The sequence below is a fragment of the Peromyscus maniculatus genome, chromosome 1 (genome assembly GCF_049852395.1).
Source record: "Peromyscus maniculatus bairdii isolate BWxNUB_F1_BW_parent chromosome 1, HU_Pman_BW_mat_3.1, whole genome shotgun sequence".
Classification (NCBI taxonomy): Eukaryota; Metazoa; Chordata; class Mammalia; order Rodentia; family Cricetidae; genus Peromyscus; species Peromyscus maniculatus.
The window spans coordinates 124,066,515-124,087,095 of NC_134852.1; the positions used below are offsets into that span (position 1 = coordinate 124,066,515).

Sequence of the window (20,581 nt, forward strand, 5' to 3'; positions counted from 1 at the left end):
CTCCCATATGCACGGAGATCCACCTCCTGGGAGAGTCTAGATCCTGTCAAGGTGATGATCAATATTAGCCATCACTGAACCTGAACACAAGTAGACTTTGAAGTTTAGGGGTGAAGAACTAAATTTGTACTATGTGCCCATTTTTATGATACAAACACCCCATTGTGATGACACTGAAGACAGAGTGGGGGAAAGGTACTTAATAATCACCTACCATGAGCCAGATAAGTCAGTCTCAGCCCATTTCAGCCCCACCCACTTTTATTTAATTTTACTTTTTAATAAAATTTATTTATTCTATGTGTTTTTCACATCATGTATCTTGATCCCATTTATTCCCCATCCCTTCACATCTGCCCTCTGCCCCTGCACCCCTACCCAGAATAAAACAAAATTCAAGAGAAAAAAATAAAGAAAATAAAATGAGAAAAACTTTAAAAAGGGAAGGAATTAAAAAAATCTCGTCATGGATGCTGCAGTGCAACTCAACAAATCACACCATACAGCACTTTGTCCATACATCTCTACTTGCAAGTATTCATTGGTCTGGTTCAAGGCCCCTGGTCTCCACTACCCATTCGATGCTGGGCCCCCACCAGGACTCTTCCTGGACATCCCACTGGTGCCCTGTGTTGTGGAGATCCTGCAGCTTTGGGTCTACCAGTCAGGTCCCTTCACGTGGGGTGGATGTTGAGGCAGGCCAAGTCATAACCCTGGGTCTGGGCCTGGGCAGCGGTAGGGTTAGTCTTCCAGAAGGTAAATGGGGACAGCTCTCCTGTGGTCACAATTTTGGGGCTGGCTCACCTACACCTGTGCTAAGAATGTTGACTCGATTGTGTTGCCCTGCAGAGGTGCAGAGCCTGCTGTCCCGAGTGTTGCAGCTGGTGGGGGTCCAGGATGGCTCTCCCACTCTTATGCAGCCCCACCCACTTTTCCTGATCCCTAATATCTAACAGATTCCCGTCCCAGAAGCAAAAGTGTCGTTTAGACTCTGCAGAATAGCCAGAGGCTATTAGGGTTGCCTCTGGTTTTCTTAAAAACTCTTGCATATCAGAAAACAGGGACCTCTGCGATACGGACAGACGAAGTTGGCGGCACTTTAATACAAAAATTCAATGCAATGAAACTTTACTATTCCCCATAATTTTCAAGCGTGATTTCAAAAAAAAAAAAGAAAAGAAAAAGTGGATAAGACCACTAGCAATGAAAGTGGGGACCTGTGTTCAAATCCCCACACTTTGAATTCAATAAGAGAAGCTATCTCAAAAAAAAATAATATAGAGGTGGAAAATGATGGAGGAAGGCACCAAATGTTTTCCTTTGACTGTTACACACATAGGAATATGGGCAGCAGTAACATCCCTGACGCATATACAATCAATCAATAAATAAATAAATAAATTTCTTTTTAAAAATGAATTTCCAAATCCAGGGTCCATTCCTCTAGCTCTAATCTATGTTACAAAGGGACTAAGTAACAAAATTAAATATAGCAACAACAATAGGAATGCTAGGCAGTCCAACTCCCTTCTGCACCACTGAGAACCGGAAGTCCTTTACAAATGGCTGGCGCTATATTCTGGCTCCAACCTGTCAAAAGCTCTAGAGGAGTATTCTCTCTGAGCTCTGTTTCCCTTATTTCTCTAAGCCACTTCAGGCAAGAGCATCATAAGCAAATCAAGATGAAGTCTGTTTGAAGATGCGGTGAGCCACTGCCAATTTGCTCACCTGTTAAATGTGTGCCCACTCTGTCTTTTGTGCCCAGTCCTGTGCTGAGCCGTGGGGAAGAGAAATAGAGCTGTGTGGATTCACACCTGCTCCTCTCCTTGAAGCACTCATGGTGAGGAGTGACAGGAGGAGACCACCTTTTAGGGAGACAGATCCCACCACCTCAGAGCACCTGGGAAATGTAGGTTACATGTTAGCACACTCATAACTAGCACATGGGCCACACTCAGGTCTTAGTAGCTGGTCTGGTAATGAAGATGAAGAGGGTAGGGTCCTGAATAAAGAAAGAGAGGGTATGAATGTAGAGGCGAAGCATAAGGAGCGGCTCCAGAGGTGGAGTGGCCTAATCAAATGCACTGTTTAGAGCACACTATGATGGGCTGGGACGGGGGAGTGAGGAAGTACAAACTAAGTTAGGTGGCCTTTGCACTATTCTAAGGCAAAATGAAGGCCCCATGGTAGCCACGGGGTGTCAGGACCCCTCTCAAGTGTCTGTGGAGGCCATTCCCATGATCTCTCAGACTCTGGGATGTGACAGCTTCGCTCACTATCAGCAGGACCCAATGCAAGATAGAAGTCAGAACTGAGGGCCTGGGTGCTTGTAAATGTCGTACTCAGATACCAGTGTGCCTTCTTTTTTTCTTTTGGCTTAAAATATAAAACCCAACTGTGGCTATCTGTAATGGTGGGGTTATAAATTGTTTTGATGGTATTTCTTTTGCCTAGTTCTGTTTTCTGAATATTCTACAATGAACACACTTTACAATAAGGGTAAAAAATCTGTTACAAATTGGTCATACAGTTTCCATTGAAACAGCAATCCTTGACTGATTGCTTAAGAAATAGTCAGCTGAATTACAAATGGGAAAAATTATTGATAGGATCTAACTTTAAACCTCTAAGCTATTTCTTTTGTCCCCTTTGCTTTATGCAGTACCCAGGGAGACAGAGATGTGTGAACAATCTTGAAGAGTTACTTTTATTGTCATAGCTTGGAGCATGGATTCTTTCCATGATTTATATTTCAGGAAACTTTGAGTATAGGAAAATTGTCCAATAGTTAGAGATGATGGAATTATCAATATCTTCTTTTCAAAGAAAAGAAAACATTGTATCAGAGAGATGTCTAGTTGATAAAAATATCATCGGATGCAACCTGGGCTGTGGGAGAGCAATCAAAACACAAATGAAAGGGTGAATGAATGAATGAATGAATGTAAGCAGATGAAGGTGGGTTCTAGTTGAAATGTGTGAAGTTTTAAAAGAACTTCAGATGAGGATGTAATGACGATTTTTATACAACCCTTAGCTATCCTTTTTTTTAATGTATATGAGTTTTGCCATATAGACACATACATGTGCGCAATGCTTGCAGAGACTAGAAGAGGGCATCAGAACCCCTGGAACTAGAGTTATAGCTGGTAGGAGCTGCCATGCGGGTGCTGGGAACCAAACCTTGGTCTTCTGGAGGAGCAGCCAGTGCTCTTCACCACTGAGCCACCTCTCTCCAGTGCCTGGGCTGTTTCCTTAAGAGAAGGTATCTTGATTACAGCCCTCTGCTTAGAGCAGATGGAGCTCATTACAGAAAGCCATGGAGGTCAAAATGCAGAGAGATCAACAGGCTGTAGGGTGCTTGCCCCAAATGTATACATTTGCAACACAACCCCTACACTTAAGACTCAGATAACAGAGCAGAAGAGGAAGAGAAAGGTTGTAAGAGCCAGAGGACCAGGACATCTGTCATGAGATGTCTCTTCTTAAAAAAAAGAAAAAGAAAACATGGGCCAGGCATGGTGGCGAATGCCTTTAACCTCAGCACTCAGGAGGCAGAGGCAGAGGCAGGTGGATCTCTAGGAGTTCAAGGCCAGCCAAGGCCATGTAGAGAGACTCTGCCTCAAAACAAACAAAAAAGTTGGTGGGAGGTGAGGAAAACAGATGACTCTGGGAAGAATTAGGGGGAAGAATTGGGGATACATGTGATCAAGATATGTTGCATGAAATTCTTAGAGTTAATAAAAATATTAAGAAAATAATGACAATAGTTTGCGTAGCTCTATAGTCTATACAGTGTTCTAACATTTAATCCCACAACTTTAAAATGTTTAGGTTAACTTGAGTTCCATGTTGAGATAAGAGCATGGAACTTAGAGAAGCAGAGCTGGGCAGTGTAAGAGCACAGGACTCAAGCCAGCTCTTCAGTCTTGAATGGCCATGATCCCTCAACCTCTGCCTTCGGAGGACCACACTCCTAACTCAAAGCACAAGTGAGGCTCACAGATCTTCCATTAGTTTCTGTTGCTGGCATCACACATCACTCCAAATTTGGCATATATTCTTAGTCTCTTATAGTTCTCATGTCAAAAGTCCAGAGTGTGAGCAGAGCAGGGGGGGGGGGGAGGCTCCTGCAGCTCCTGGCTGCTGTGTCTAATTCCTTGGTTTGTGGTCAGTCACTCCAGCAGGCTTCCAAAAAAGCATTGTCTCTCTTTTTCAGGCAACATTCCCTGTACCTCCCTCTTTTAATGACACTATTGTGATTTAAATGTGAAGGATTTGTCTAAGTTTGACTACTTGGTTCTCAGCACTTGGTAGCATTGTTTTGAAAAGTTGAAAGACCTTTATGCATGTTTTGGAAGGCTGTGGAACCTTTAGGAGGAAGACCCTCGCTGGAAGAAGTGGGCCTTGAGATCTTATAGCCTACTTCCTGTTCCACCGAGATATGAGGTGAGGATCCAGCCCCCTCAGCTGCACATTCCTGCCTCCATGCCTTCGCATCCATGATGGACTGTATCGCCTCAAACTGTGAGACAAAACAACCTTCCTCCCTTAACGGACTGCTTCTCAGCAATGTGTTCACAATCATGTGAATGTAACTGATGCACTTACATTTGGGGCCCCCTGATAACCTAGGGCATCTTCCCATCTCATGAGCATGAATTCAACCTACCTTTGGGGCATATAAAACAGAACCCTCAGCATCTAGGGCTTAGGATGTAGCTATCTTTGAGGGGCATTGATTAGCCTACCACAGGAATATTTATTTCATTTTTGAGTACATCTAAATGTAAAATTCCCTAGGGTAAATTTTGGTCTCAACTCCTTGTAGTTTTCCACTTTTAACCTTTCCTTCTGTGTGCCTTGGGGCTTGGATTTGGCTTGCTTGCTTTTAAGCAAATTACCTGGCTCTTTATTGGAAGTAACTTACCTGCAACCCTGTTCTTCTGCCATTCATAGGGATGGACGCAGACACCTGGAGTTTCCAGGCCTGGATCAGACTGAGTTTGCAGGGGGAAACAACGTTTGTTGCTGAGCCCCTTGGCCTGCTGCTGTTTACTGAGCATGTTAGAACTGTGTGAGCTCAGTTCTGCCCTGTAGTGAGCCTGTGAGGTAGAGGTCATTATCATTTACAGCTAGGAAGTTCAAGGCTCAAGGAGTCCAGGAGCATGCCCAAGGTTACACACTGAAGCCACAGAGCCTCAAAACCCAAGCTCCAACGCCATGCTCTTACAAAAATGAATAATACCTAAGCTTGAATGATGTTAGACCTATTTTACAGGGCAAACCTTTGACTCTCAAGTACCCAAGTTTAAGTTGTAATTGTTTTCATCATAGTATTACTATTTAAATATGTGTAAAAGTAAGTAGATATTAATTCCTTTGGCTTATAGCTCTTGGAAGACTATAAAAGCAAAATAATGATGGCAATAATCACACAGATAAACTCCAAGCCCTCTTAAATGCTAATTTGGACCACAGCTCTAATATAAAGGACAATGCTATTCTGTAAAAATTCAGTGGCTGCTTGCAGTCCATATGCAAACCTCATCACCCTGACCCAGACCTTTCAGCTCAGCACCCAGACACCAGGGTCCTTTGGGACACCCTCGTCCTGCAGACAGACTCATTTCTCCACTATTCTCCCACCACTGACACATTCACATGCTGCCACATGGGTTCTTTGAGCTCCACCTGGGAACCATGTCATTGATTGATTGGCTATGTCTCTTCTTGTCCTCCAACTACTCCCATGGGTGCTGGAGTCCAATTCCTACCATGTTACAAGGGCACATCCTTGGGAACCACAGCTGTGGGACAGACGAAGAAAGCAAGAAGGGGCAGAGGGAGAACAGTGAGCGGGGTAGTAGTTCCTAGGAAGACCTCTGCTGAGAACATCCCTTTACTTGGGGATGACCTTGGTTCCCCTGGGTGCTCACTAGTGGAGACTGCCTCTAGAATGAGTGAGGATGTGACCTCGCTCTGAGACAGTTTATCCAGCCAATAAATGCCTAATAACTAAGAGCCCCATTTAGCACTGTTCCTGTTACCAGCCCACAGCAGCACTGTAGATGGGCCTGGAGACTGAACAGATGTGCCCTGGCTTCTGAAACCACCTGATGATGTTCCGTTAGAACACTTTGAGATGATCCATCATAAGCGTATGCTACAAAAGACAAAAATGCTTACAGTGCCACAGAGAGCTAAGAAAACATTAACAGGGGTCACAGACCCCCAGCATCTCCCAGATCCCAGGAGACAGTGAAACATAGTGAGGCCTCTGATCCTGTTGCCTCTACTGTGAAATCCAGTAGTGTGACACTCCTTCAGGTCACAGTCACACTGTCCAGATCCTCTCAAGATGTCCATGAAGCTTTGGGAATAAAAGATTTCCTTTATTGAACTCCACTCAGTATGCTCGAACAAGCTCGTTCTAGGAGATGGGTGCTTTACTAGACATAAGGTGTAAAGACGTGTGAGTGAACAAGGAATGAATTGTGACCAAGGGCCTGGAAGAAGATGGCTTGGGAAGTGAGGGCATCTGAAAGGGTTTTCAAAAGGACTGTTGCTGAGGGTACAAGGGATAATTGCAAAAGGATCCTGCACAAAAGTGCAAGCCTGGAGACAGCCAGGCATGACAGACAACAGGTAGCATCCCGGGTTTCCTGGAAGGCAGTGCAATGGGGAGAATTGCTCTTGGGAAGATGGGGAGGAGTCTGCACATCTTTCTCCTCTTCACCAGGCCTGGCTTCTCACCCATTATCTCACTTAATCCTGATGCAGGCTATTGATCCACTAGATGCCAGGCTCCACAAGGCTCCTGGGGATGGTATCTACTGCCTTATCCCACCCTGAGCCCAGCTCACCCAAGAATCTCATCTCAGTAAATGTGTATTCCAGACAAAGAACCAAACTCAGAGGGGATAGCCATTTTCTTAAAGAAGCACAACACGTAAAGATGGGACCTCATTTGCTCTGTTCCACCACACTTCTTAACTTCTGCTCTGTGGTGTTATGATAATAAATAAAAGAGGAATTCTCTCCTGTGGAACCTGCATAATTGCAGACAGACTGGAAGAGGGATGCCCCGTATACGTGTGAGCATCCAGACTTCATGATGGGAACCTCCACTTGGGACCAGCCAACCACCCAAAGTTTCTCCCATCCTTTCCCAAATCAGCTCAAACCTCAGCTGTGTGAGAGTCTCAGGAATGGAAAGGGTTAAGGTCCTACCACTTAGCAGAGCCGTTGCTTTGCATTTAAATAGCCCCATTTGAAAAAGCAACATTCCTAGGAATCTGATTTGCGCCTAATGTGCTGAGCACCTGAAGGCTTCCTTACTTCCCATCCAGGTCATTTGCAGCTTCATTACTTAATAATTTGAAAGCTTTTTATGGAAATCAGTGGATAAAGGGAGATGATGAAGCGAAATGTTATTATATTTAAGGACCCAGCAAAACAGGCTGCCAAGACGACCATGCCTGAGTCAGACGCTCTTGCTGGGGAAGGCGAGCTGTTGATGTTCAGATGGTGACTTCTCACAGGCTTTTGAAACTACTTTTATTTGAAAGACATTCTTTTCCTAATAAAGACTAGCAGGCTTTGAAATGATCAAGAAAAGAATCCATCCGCGCTGCCTTAGGATTTCTACCCTTCATTGGCTCTCCTGTCCGTCTGTCTGCCCCCCTCCCTGGCTGCTGCTGTGTGGTGCACCTGCGGACTGCTCTGAGATCAGCAAAGCTCACTGCAGCAGTCTCACACAATGCCACTTTCAAAAGTCTTCATTACGTCTCAGTTGAGAAAAAAACATGGGTAAGGGCTAGGAGATGGCTTGTTTGGGTAAAACACATGCTGTGCAAGGACAAGGTCTAGTGTTCCAATCCTCAGAACCCGTGTAAAGCTTGGTGAAAGCAGGAATAGGAGAACCCATGGAATCTCATAGGCCAGCTAGCCTGGTCTATAAACAACAAAATAGAGAGCCTGCCTCAAATAAGGTAGAAGGTGAGAACAAAACCCAGGGTTGTCTGTCCTCTGTTCTTCACATGCACACTCTAGTATAGGTGTATCCACACTCATACACACACACACACACACAGAGCCACCAACTCAGTGTTGAAGATATGTAAGTAACTATATGAAATTAGTGACAGCTGCTGAGTAAGGATGATAGGACTCTAGGCAATTATTTTTGCTTTTTCCTATCCTTCTCTTTCTCATTCTTCAAATATGCTTGTCTTAGAGTTTCTGTTGCTGTGATGGAACACCATGACCAAATGCAACTTGGGGAGGAAAAGGTTTATTTCAGCTTGCATTTCCACACCACAGTTCATCACTGGGGGAAGTCAGGGTGGGAATACAGAGCAGGAACCTGGAGGCAGGAACTGAAGCAGAGGGCATGGAGGAATGCTGCTTACTGGCTTGCTCCCATGACTTTCTCAGCCTGCTTTCTTAGATACCCCGAGGCCACCTGCCCAGGAGTGGCCCCACCCACAGTGGGCTGGGTCCTCCCTACATTAATCACTAACTAAGAAAATGCCCCACACATTTGCCTACCGCCCAGTTTTACTGATGCATTTCCTCAATTATGGTTCTTCTTCTCAGATAACTCTAACAATGGTCCTGTCATCTTTTTTAAATTCTGCAGTTCTGAAGACCATGTTTTGGTACATAAGATATATTTGTGTTTGGGTAGAATGCCTGCCTGGCCTTTATCATGTAAGTTTGCATCCATATCTTCAACCACCAATCCCTTATAAATCAATTAAGGCTTCCCCTACATGCTAAAGGCTGGAACCTCCTGCTGTCTCCCCAGCTGTGACCCTCCTTGTCACCATTCTTTGATTTATGCCCCTAAGAGAAGCAAGCTATTTTGCATACTGTGTGCTTTAGTTGGACCTGGAATGTGCCCCCAGACCATTGTGGGGATCCAGCCTATGGGGCCATCGGAAGTGGTAGGACCCTTAGGAAGTGGGGCTTAATAGAAGGAAGTTCAGCCATGGGCAGTGTGTGCCTGTGAAGGAGATAATAGGATGTTGGCCCTTTCCCATTTCTCTTTTGATCTTGGCCACAATAAAGTAAACAGGCTTTCTCTGCCACTCACTCCTACCAGAGGGCACCAGTGCTACCACAGGCGCAAGGCAACAGGGCCTACCAATGATGGGCAGAAACCTCTGTAACACAAGCCAATATAAACCTTTACTACTTATACATTATTTACCTCGGGTATTTTGTCATAGTGACAGAAAGCTACGAAGTCCCTGCTCATTTGTTTCTCCCTCCCCCCCCCCCCCCCGACTCTGAAAGCTCTGTGAGGACAAGGGTCTGCTTTCAGGGCTGTGTCTTGAGCAGCTGCTGAGCCTGCCACAGATTAAGTACTTAGTCAACAACTGCTGCCTTAAAGGGTCCTTGCCATCAGCCCCCAGCAATGCCCAGAACCATGGCACCTACAGCTGCCACACGCTGCCACAACCTTCCTAACCACGCAAGGCTCGAAGACATCTTCCTCCCCACACAAGACGGTCTAGCTCCTACCTTCCCTCCTTAGATCAGAATCCATAACCCCCCAAGCCCAGCCTCTCTGTCCTGGAGCCTCAGTTCCCCTTCTGCATTAGATTACACCCTTTGAGTACAGAATTGCCCAGATACCTTTCTTTCCTGTCCTGGAAAGTAACCCTACGGTCCTCCAGTGACCACCACTTCCTTGGTCCCTTTCCCAGGGAGCCCTACAAAGGCAGGTGCCTGGGTTTATTGACTGTACAGCTTGCCCTCGTTTTCTTTCCTGAACCTGCTTCAGGGGCATGTCTGGCAGTGGCAATGAGGAGTGGGCAGTGGTAGCCAGGGTGAGCAGACAGAAGGATAGCAATGGACAGCGAGACAACATGGGGCATCAGATGGAGTCCTCCGTCTCTCTGAGCATTTTTTCTGGAGGCTCCTGACTCCTCATCCTCCTTTCTTCCTTCCCTCACTCCCAGTGTCCTGTGATTCGACCACTTGTGCTTATGGCCAAGACACATACCTCCTTCCTGGTTCTCTGCTTAAACTCCAGCTTCATAGGTCTAGCTGCCCCTGATGGCTCCCCTTAGAGGTCCCGTGACCCTCTCGGTTTCATGCCCATGGCCATCAGCCCTTGGTGAGTCTACCTTGGGTGTATATGTGCTACATCTCCCACTTTGCCCATCCACTTCTCTTCTCTGTCCCCCAGGTGACACTACAATGGCCTCCTGACCAGTGTCACCCCACACCATCCCCCTCAATTCTACTTCTCACAGCTGCCAGCAGGCCTCTCTAATAAGACACATCTGATCACAGCTCCCTTTTATTCACAAATTGTTCCCTTGGAACAAGACCCTTTAAGCACCCTTCCCCTCCAAGGGCAGCAAAGGCCAAGACTTCCTCTAGCTTGTCATTAATGATTTAATTAACTAATTCATATTCATCCCTTAAATATTCCCTGCACACCTTCTGTGTATACAGAATGGTGCTGAAGTTACGGGTTAAGCAGCTCATCGGCTCTACCACAGGCTTCAGAGATGGGACCTGTCCCTTGGGATGCAAGGTGGGGCTGGGAAACAGGACTGCGGTGTCAAGAGCTGTACCATTGAGATCACACGGGTGCACCCATGCAGAGCAAGAGGGGATGCCCTTCGGGACGGACGGAGGCGTCATCTGCCAGCACTGGTGTGAGGTGTGGCTCACCCTCTACCAGCCCGCCCTGCCTTTCTTGCAGCTGCTCCTCTTTGAAAACAGAACATCCTGCTTTGTACATTCTGTCCCACGTGAATTTTCTGTCGGCCCCAAGAAATGAGTGTCACTTGTCCCGGCCCCCCTGCTACCTCTCAGCGGTGGCACTGGCACTGGCACAAAGGTTTCCCTCTTCACTGGAGATGGGACAGTGAGAGAGGTGGAGCTTCAGAAGAGCAGATGAAAGGGCCTAGTGACACCAGAGTGAGGCACATGCTCCACCCTTCTCTTCAGACCCAGAGGACAAGTGGACTGTCGTGAACACAATAAGGACATGATAAAAACCCAGAAAGTGAATCAGCGGGCAAGCGGGGGGGGGGGGGGGGGGGGGGGGGGGGGGGTGGTGTGTGCTTGTGACCAGCGCAGGCGGTGGGAGGGGCTTGGTGTGGTGCAGGACCTCAGAGCTGCCAGCCCAGCACAGATAGCCCTGGATGGGGCATAGGGATCAGTGAGCTGGGCCAGGGCTGCCCGAAGGACCTGTCCTCTCCTGCTCCATGATTGCCAAGCCACTTCCTCAAAAACATCTCAGGAAAATTGTTATCTGCAAGCATTATGCGGTCTTCCCATTGGAATTACAGGCTGTGTTTGAAAAGAAATTGAATGTGAAATGCTTCTGCGCAGATCTGAGAATGGGCTTCAGATACTTTCTCTAGCTCTGAAATCGCTGATCAGATGGTAGGTTGGGATGGCAGCTGCTTCCCGAGGGGACAAGGCAGCGAATGAGCACTTGCATGTGGCCTGCCGGGTCACTGGGATGCTCCAGAGATGACTGGAAACCTGTGAGCCCAGCCAGACATTTGTTACTTCTTATTGCGATGACAAAATACCCAACAAATGCAGCTTAGGGAAGGTGGCTTATTCTGGCTCACACTGTGAGGGTACAGTCCACCATGACCGGGAATGCATGGTGGCAGGATCTTGATGCAGCTGGTCACAGGGCATCCATAGCCAGAAAGCAGAGAGAGACAAATGCTGGTGCGCTCTGCTCAGTTTCTTTTTTTCGGTCCAGCTCTGGAATGGTGCTGTCCACATTCAGGGTGAATCATCCCACTTCAATTAGCCCAATCTAGAAAATCTCTCAGCAGCATGCTAGAGGTTTGTCTCCTAGGAGATTCTAGATCCTCTCAAGTTGACAAGCGACATGAACTATCACACCTGGGTTATCAAGCAGCCTCTATGCATGCCCTTCCCCCTTCTCTGACAGCCCGGCAGTTCTCACGCCATTCTGCTGCTGCTGCTCACAACTGCTCCCACTGATACCCAGCTTGACTATTGTGGTGTCACAGCCCGGGCCCCCAACATAGGCCAGTGCAGTGCAAGAGAATTGGGGATGCAAAGGACCCCAGCCTCTTGTCCATCCCAGCCTCTCACTCATTCAACACTGACGGAGCTTGTGCTGGGACAGTACAGCAGTGAGCAAAACGAAAGCCCTTGCCCTCCCGCTGCCCCTCCAGAAAGGGATGAAAAGTAAATAAGTAGATACCCAGGAAGCTGCCCCATGGCAAATGTTACAGAGAAAATCGATTCAGATAAAAGAACAGCAGTGTTGGATGCAGGAGAGGTGGGGAACTCCTGTGGTCATCAGATGTTTCATTGAGAAGGAGACATTTAAGTGAAGAACTGGAGGAGGAGAAGGAATGGGCATTCTGGGATCGGGGAGGACAGCAGTGAGGGAACAGGGGACAGCAAGTTCAAAGTGCACATGGCATTGAAGGGACAGGGGACAGCAAGTTCAAAGTGCACCTGGCATTGAGGGGACAGGGGACAGCAAGTTCAAAGTGCACCTGGCATTGAGGGGACAGGGGACAGCAAGTTCAAAGTGCACCTGGCATTGAGGGGACAGGGGACAGCAAGTTCAAAGTGCACCTGGCATGTTGGAAGAACAGCAAGGGGTCTGTGGTGCTGGGACAGAAGGAAGAGAAGAGTAATAGATGCAGTCAGAGAGATAAGGGGAAGAGAGCGCGGATCACAGGAGCCTGGCAAGTTCCCCAACCACTGTGAGCTTCAAGGTCAGGGGATTTCAGAAGAAGAGCATGATATGGCTGCCACACAGGAAAAGGCTTATAGAAAGGGTCTGGGCTTGTTTTTTACCACGTTCATAGAGGTACCTGCAACAACTTGGCTCTGATGAGAGCCTCCCTGTGCAAGTCCCATCATGGAAGGAGGTGATGTGAGGAACAGGCACAAGAGAGAGGAAACACTTTCCAGAGAAAGACTAAGTAGCCCTGCCGCACCTCATGAGCATCTCCCCCTGAGAACTAGAGCCAGGGTCTAACAAATATGCTCCTCCCACCAGACCTCACCTCCCAGAGGTCCATCCCATCTCCCAACCCTGCCACCCAAGAGAGAAAGCCTCCAACTCATGGGCCTTCAGGGGACACTCAGGCTATGTGCAAAGCACAGCAAAGGAGACCCGCTAGTAGTAGTTACAGTCATCTAAAACGATGATGGTGGCATAGGCCAGAGCAGCCAGGAGAGTAGCCGAGATAGTGAGGACATTTTCTAAGTGGATCTGACAGCATGTGCTGATTGGGCTGGACGTGGGATGTATGAGACCTCATGGGTGACCACTTGGAATCTTGGCATTACCACAAAATGGCTCAGGAAGGATGTGGAATCGGGAGAGAAGATAGGGTTTGGTTCCAGGTGAAACGCTGCACAGCTGCTATACAAATCTAGAGCTCAGAAGCAAGGTTGGCATACGTTATTGAAACTCATGTACAAGGGCTGGAGAGAAGGATGGGCAGTTGTGAGTGAGTACTGATCTGGCAGAGGATGGGGTTCGGTTCCCAGCATCCCTGTCAGGTAGCTTGGGAGATCTGGGACCTTTTTCTGGCTATCGTGAGCATTGCACTCCTGTGTCTATACCCACACACAGATACACACATATAAAAACTGAATCTTAAACAAATAGTCCTCGTGTATAGTTGACTGTGTAACTATACACGAGTACACAACTATACTCGTGTATAGTTGACTGTGTAAGGCTTGGACTAGATGGAATTACTAAAGAAGAGTGGACAGAACATGAAGAAAGGAGGCCCAAGATTGGGCACCTCTATGTTTAGAGGCTGGTGAAGGGGGTCCCCGGAGAAGACAATGAATGGCGAGGATATGAAGAGAGAGCCCCGGGAGCGTGAGCTGGGGAAGAGAGAGTGGTCCCTTGTGCCAGGCACTGTTGAGTACCCCTGGTGCAGCTTTGCCTTTGGCCTGGAGAGGTCATTAATGTCCTCCACAAGACCAGCTTCAGAGGAGAAATGAATCCTAGGTACCTCATCTGAGATCTGTGGAGCATATAGCTGCCTGCCTCGAGAGCCACAGTGAAGAACCCAGGAGATCCTGGACAAACTGAAAAGTGCCACCAGAAAATTCCTGTCCTTATTTATAACCCAATAAACCCAAAGCCTGCCAAAATGATGGGAAGGCTACCGTTGGGCATAATTGATTTTAAAGATATGACAGTCCTGTTATCACCTAATAAAATGGCTCATTTCTAGCTGTTCATCAAGGGATGCCACCAAGGGATGCAAAGTTATCTGCATAGTCAGAAGCCATGAAAAGTTTATGAGAGTCAGTGGGAATTCTGAGGAAGGCCAGAAGCAGATAATGGAGGTGAACAGCGCTCAAGGGGTTTCCACCCAGGGTTCTAGGTTGTTCCTCAGAGAGAACCAGTGGCCTGTGTCTCATGGAAGGGGGCTCCTTGAGAAAACTGGGACCAGAGGAGCGCCAGCTAAAATGGGCAAAGGGAAGTGTGTCAAGGAGAGAAGGAAGTGTGTCAGGCAGGTAGAAAGACATGAGTCGTGGGGTCAGACATCCTGTGCTGGGGCCCGTGTTCCTAGGGGGAGGTGAAGAAGTCACTTGACTAATGGACACACGCTGATGTGAGGTGGGGGCAGAGTCACTACAGGTACACTTGGTATTTTAGGGGTTTCCTCTCTTTAGTAGAAACTTTTCTCCATCTCCAGGAGTCTGTCCCCCCTCTCATCGCCCCCATACAGACCACCAACAACCACTGTTCCCATCAAAACTGGTACCCCAGACAGCGTTACCTTGAAGGTTGTTGTGAACACCGTCCACGAAGCCTCCTGTTGGAGCTTGGTATTCAGAACTCAGAGCCTCTAGGACACGCCTAGGGGACAGTGTGAAGAGGTGAGGCCAGCTCCCTCAGGCCACCCCTACCCCTAGCTCCTGTGCACCTGGGAGATCTGGAGTCAGCCATGCCTAACTGGAAAACAACTTGGGCCAAATAAAAATGTTTCAGGGGATTAAAAAAAAAAATACATACCTGCCTTGCTACTGTAGAAAGTGGATTAAAAGGGATACTATGTACAGGTAATTGGCAAGCTGCCTGATACACAGTTTTTTAAACTTTTCTGCTCACCCCTTCTGTAGGAAAAATTTTTACACAACTCTGGGTGTGTAGGCAACTAAGATAAGTATACAACCCATTTTCTAACAATAACCCATAACAGGTCTCATTTTAAAACAATTTGTTGAGCACATGTAATCTTACCAATCGCACACTGACAGGGTGCCTCTGCTTGCTTGTTTTAACATAAAGAATTAAACTTTTGCTGGATATTTGATTGTGAGGGATGTAGAGCATCTTCAACGTTTTCCAGAACTGACTGATATTTTGATATTTTAATCGTCAGTGCTGAGAAGGCCACTTCACATAAATATATACTACAAATAGCTGAAGTATAGTCATAGACATTTCAAAAAATTGCTAGAAATTCTATTCTTATCCAAAACTAAAATTAGTTTAATAACTTTTTATGAAAATCAAGTCAGTAACTCAAATAGCAACTATAAAAATCACATACTGTAATACAATACAATGAAAAATATATAAATTTGATGCTTATAGGCTGAGGGATGAGAATAGGAACATATTGTCTTTGTTTCCCATGGTTAAACCAGTGTGTCTCTACAAGAGCAGAAAACTGTATACATAACAACACTGCATTTCCTAACACACAATGGTTCTGAATCTGAGCCAAGCATTCACTCACCTTGTGTGGTGTGACGTTCTGCTCTGTGTTCAGAACCAAGGCTGCAGTGAAGGCACTAGATACGAGGCAGGTGAGTGCGTCCAGGAACACTTCGGATTTATTAGGCCTTTGTTTTTTAATTCACTGTGCACTCATTTGGTCATTGTGCATTCTGAAGCCTTTCACAGAATCACACAACCTTCACACTCAGTCGCATGATCCCAGTGGGTCATGACAATTTAAAAAGCTATAGCCTGACATATCAAAACCGTAAGTCACAGCTGCTTGTTCCAGTTCCTCCCTCCCCCTGATCACCAGCTCCATCTTACTTGTCTTCCTGGGAATAGCAAGCACGTTGGTACCTCAGGCATGGTACCCAAGCTGGTGTCGAGATGACACCCTCAGAGCTGCTAAGAGCAGAGGAAGCCTCAGAGAATGGAAACAGCTTTGGTGTCTGACTGGGAGGTGAGGTCAAAAGTAAGGAGTCAGACAGATGCCAAGAGGAGACTAGAAGCTACGAAGGGAGGAGGTGACAGGCTCAGCCAGTCTTGGCTGTGGGCATGACCAGCACTGGGTGAAGGTTCTGCCCTGTCCCCAGATTCCCACCTCCCACACTCATGCCGTTTCTGCCGGTCATCATTCAGCGTGAACCCACATGCCTCCGCTCTGACTGACCCCACAGCCTGTTTAGAGCTATGCTCTTCCCACACGGCACTAGTAGCTGTTGGTGTGAGTACAGCTGCCACATCCTCCAATGTGTTTACCAAGAGCAAAATGTAAGACAGACACGGGTGACCTGCAGTTTCTGTGGGGGAGTTTATTTTAATTGGCACATCTTTGGGAAAGGGCTAACAGCATCCAAACAAGGCCTACCCTGTGGCTGCCTTCAAGTACTTCATTTGAAAAGCATCCTGTGGGAGGTGTAAAGGGGCTCTCGAAGGATCCTTGAAAGATCCTGGCTGCGCCGCAGAGGCTTGTTAAAACAAGCTTTTCATTTAAGTCTGACGCATAGATTGCTTACTCTGAATTTAAGCCTGTTGTTCTTCAGGGTAGGAAATGCCCAGAGCTCCAGGGATCCCATCCATGCACACTTGACCACAGGAACCTCCCCTCAGCTGCTCACGGAGACTTGGAGCTTGGCTGTACCCAAGGAAGCTCTCCCGAGGCTGAGGGTAGCTACAACTGTGATCTCCACTCTGAACTGAGAGCATCTCCAGGCCAACCAGCTTACTGTGAATGCTCCTACAGAGTGAGGCTGATATTCCTGGAGGGCTTCCTGTACAAACAGGTCACATGAACAGTGTCATGTAGTTCCCTTAACAGTCCCATTTCACAGAAGAGTAAACTGAGCAGGGTCAAGAGACTTGCCAAAAGACCCAGAATTAGGCAATCGTATAGTCAGGATTTGAATCCAAATTTTCTCTCTCGACCACACTACTTTCTAGCCTGCTCAACTGGTAAATAGCAAAAAAAAAAAAATAGCAGTATCTGGGGTGTGCAAAGCTGTGAGGAGCTGGGAGAGTATACATTCTTTCAGGAAATATTCATTAATATAGGCATTTTGAGTTTGGGAAATGTTTGGATGCTGTTAGCCCTTTCCCAACCACAGTTTTAAATGTCTTAATGTCTTCATCTCTGGATCATTCAATGACACGGGAACACTTGAGTGTGTGAAATTGACACACAAATTCACACTACTCTGTCACTTACAGAAACAGTTAAATACCCACTACTAATGAACCGTTATTGGCATATATATATATATATATATATATATATATATATATATATATATCACACATGTGTGTGTATTGGAGCATGGTGGTACATGCCTGTCATCTTAACCCTCAGGAGTCACAAGTTTAAGGCCAGCTCAATGTACATAGCAAGACTTTGTCTTAAAGAGAGAGGGCACTGGAGAGATGACTCCACAATTATGAGCACTGGCTGCTCTTCCGGAGAACCAAGTTCAGTTCCAAGCACCCACACAAGATGGTTCACAGCCACCTGCAACTTCAGCTCCAGGGGCTCTGATGCACTCTTCTAGCCTCCAAAGGCACCTGCACTCACATTCACACATGCACAAGCATGCACACACACACACACACACACACACACACACACGCACACGCTCATTAAAATTAAAAGGTAAGGAAAACATCCTTGATATAATATAAATATACAGATATTTACTTTTAAGCATTTTTTTAATTTTTAAAAAAGATTTATTTATTTATTATGTATATGAGTGCTCTAGTTGCATGAATACCTGCATGACAGAAAAGGACATAAGATTCCATTAGAGATAGTTGTGAGGTACCCTGTGAATACTGGGAGTCAAACTCAGGAACTCTGGAAGGTCAGCCAGTGCTCTTAACTTAAGCATGTTTTTATGAGTTAAAAAAATTCTAAGAAAGAAAAGAGAAATAAATAATAGAAGAAAAAGAAACAAAGGAATGTGTCATTTTATTGAGTGCCATGGATATGGCCATAGGTAAGTCAGCCTGTCTACATGCTATAGGATTTAGTTTATATCAAAAAATGGATATGGCCATGAGTAAGTCAGCCTGTCTACATGCTATAGGATTTAGTTTTTATCAGAAAATGGATATGGCCATGGGTAAGTCAGCCTGTCTACATGCTATAGGATTTAGTTTATATCAGGAAAAAAAAATTGATGCCCAACAAAAACATGTAGGGGTTTGTCTGTTAGTTTTGCAGGGGTGTTGGTTGGTTGGCTGGGTAGATAGCTGGGTGTGTGGATGGATAGTAGTACAGTCTCCTTATGTAGCCCAGGCTGGCCTCTAACTCAAGATCTTAGGGATTGGGATTGTATTCTCAGGTATTTATTTTTTATACCCAAGAAAAATATTTCACATTTAAAATGAATGTCCCAGAATACTTCTATCTTATTTCAGTAAATAAAGTGAATTATCACAAAAAAGAACCAACTGCCAGCTGTAGATGGAGCCTGCAGTGTAAGCACTAGATGAAACCATTTACAGCAAGGAGTTGCCCTGCCCACACATACGGACCTAGCATCCTTAGAACACCTGTACATCCATCAAAAATAAAGCAGATAAATAAAACAGTAATGGAGGGTCTGGACTATTGTTGTTGGGTAATATACTGCAGAAGCAAAATCAATATGTCATTAGCTAGGACCCAAACACCATGATTTAATTGTAAATCAAGGTGAATCTGTAGGGCCAGCTGGCTCCGTGGCTGCCTCAACTCCACCCACATTGATTTTATTTCTTTAGTGAGTTATTTCTTAGTAGACAGCATCTCATTACTTGGATACAGATCTGGTATCTTGGGCTTCATTTTGATGTCCTGAACTGGCTCGCCATGATTTGAAGATTTCCAACACCTGAAATTTTTAATTGTGAGCTATGCTATTTGGTATATATCCTATGGAGTCTATAGACTGTTCTGAAAGAAAATTTCTCAGAAAAATATAAAAGTCAGGGCACAAGGCAAGACTCTCAGTATAATGAGGATTCTGTGAGGGAAAGTATATATAGTCCACACACAAACATACAAAGTTGCATATGCATAGTAAGAGGTCTAGAAGGATCTGTACTAACTGGAATACCCTGGAGAAGGAAGAGGAGACAGAAGGCAGTAGATGCTGAAGCAGGATGTACTCAACATTTACATCGTGTGCTCCTGTGATGCTAAAAATTTTCCACAATAAGTGCATATTATTCTGAAATTGAAAAGGCAATGAGGAAAGTAGTTCCAGCACTAGGTGATGAAGGCCACATGGTCCAAATATAGGAAAGAAGACATCATCATGGAAGTCATAGGGAGCCATTGATGGCTTCAGGTAAGGAATAGCTTTTCCAGATTTGTGGATATGGGTGCAGAACATCCTGACTGGAGTGAGGGGCAGGAGCTGGAGGGAGCTGGTGATGTTCCTCATCAGATCAGGTGTCTGGTGCATGTGACTTGGATATGGAAGGGACCTCTAGTGGAGGAGTGGATCCAAAGGCAGAGGGAGGGCCCCATGTGGACATGGGTGTTGTGGGAGATGCAGAGCTGGTGTTACAGAAATAACTCCTGTCCAGTGTGTGACTTCACGATGGACAGCTTCTGTTAGTCCCTCCCCAAAGATATATCAGAGGGACACATTGCAAACAAACATAGAAATTTTCTGTGAGAAATGGAACTGCTCCGGAGGTCAGGGCATGCTTTTCCTGCAGACCTGTGAATGTGGGATTATCTGCATACACCGTGACTCTTTCCTCCAGCCATGGTGAGCAGCCTAAGGAGAGAGCACTCAGAAAGAGGCCATGAACTGTCAGTTTGTACCAGCTCCTGCCCTTCTCCTCATCCAACCCAAGCCACTAGAGGTCCAGACCAAACTGGCTCTGGATAAGCCCCCTTCCTCTCGGAGGCCTGTGCAAGATCCCTTTCCTGATTGTGGTCAAGGCTCTCAAGCAGAGAGGGGTTTTATAATATTTGGCTAGGGTACTTCTCTGGTCCCTTACTTCAGCTTTCTAAGTGCTCTGGGAGTTCCAGGGAGAAGTTCACCAATTCATCCCAAATAAGTTCTAGACACCTCCTGCCAAGCATGTCTCTGAGGACGGGGAGTAGCTGGGAGGTAGGCAAACAGGTCTCTGAATTCAGAGGATGAATCTGAGCTCTGCAGAACTGCTCATGACATCCTTCTCCTCTGTGTGTAACTGAAAGTAAAAACCCAACTCGATCTCAATGTCAAGTCAAAGAAGACCCCAAGATTCTGACCTTTGTTGTGTGATGATCACATAATGTTTGTTTTCAAAGTACTAATCCTCAAATTCTTCTTCAGAAGTTATTTGAGGTCCCCTATAATTTAATGA

At 46.1% G+C, this 20,581-nt stretch overlaps 1 protein-coding gene across 1 annotated transcript in view; it reads left to right on the forward strand.

Moving 5' to 3' along the window:
• Spon1 (spondin 1) overlaps nucleotides 1-20,581 on the forward strand; it is a 287,223-nt gene that overhangs the window by 242,569 nt on the left and 24,073 nt on the right. The gene's annotated exons all lie outside the window — the stretch shown is intronic.